The sequence below is a fragment of the Nannospalax galili genome, unplaced genomic scaffold (assembly GCF_000622305.1).
Source record: "Nannospalax galili isolate Female #2095 unplaced genomic scaffold, S.galili_v1.0 scaffold369, whole genome shotgun sequence".
Lineage (NCBI taxonomy): Eukaryota > Metazoa > Chordata > Mammalia > Rodentia > Spalacidae > Nannospalax > Nannospalax galili.
The window spans coordinates 1965638-1965961 of NW_008360318.1; positions in this window are offsets into that span (position 1 = coordinate 1965638).

The following is a 324-nucleotide window of genomic DNA, read 5'->3' on the forward strand; positions in this document are numbered from 1 at the left end:
CTTCCTTCCCCCTTCCTTCTCTTCTTTTCCTCTCCCACTCTCTCTCTTCCCCTCCTCTTCTTCCTCCTTTTCCTTCGTCTTGATTCTTTTGTATGTACTTGTGCACACAGATGTACATGTGTCTCTCACTGATCTCTGTTTTTACCGGGCCTCTCACTGAAGCTTCCCTAAAGATCACCAAATAGAGTAGGCTAAATGGCTAGTAAGCCCCTGGGATCCACCTGTCTCCACCTCCTCAGTGTTGAGAATACAAGCACACACCACCATACCAAGCCCTTTTTCACATAGGTTCTGAGAATCAGACTTGGATCTTCATAACTGCAA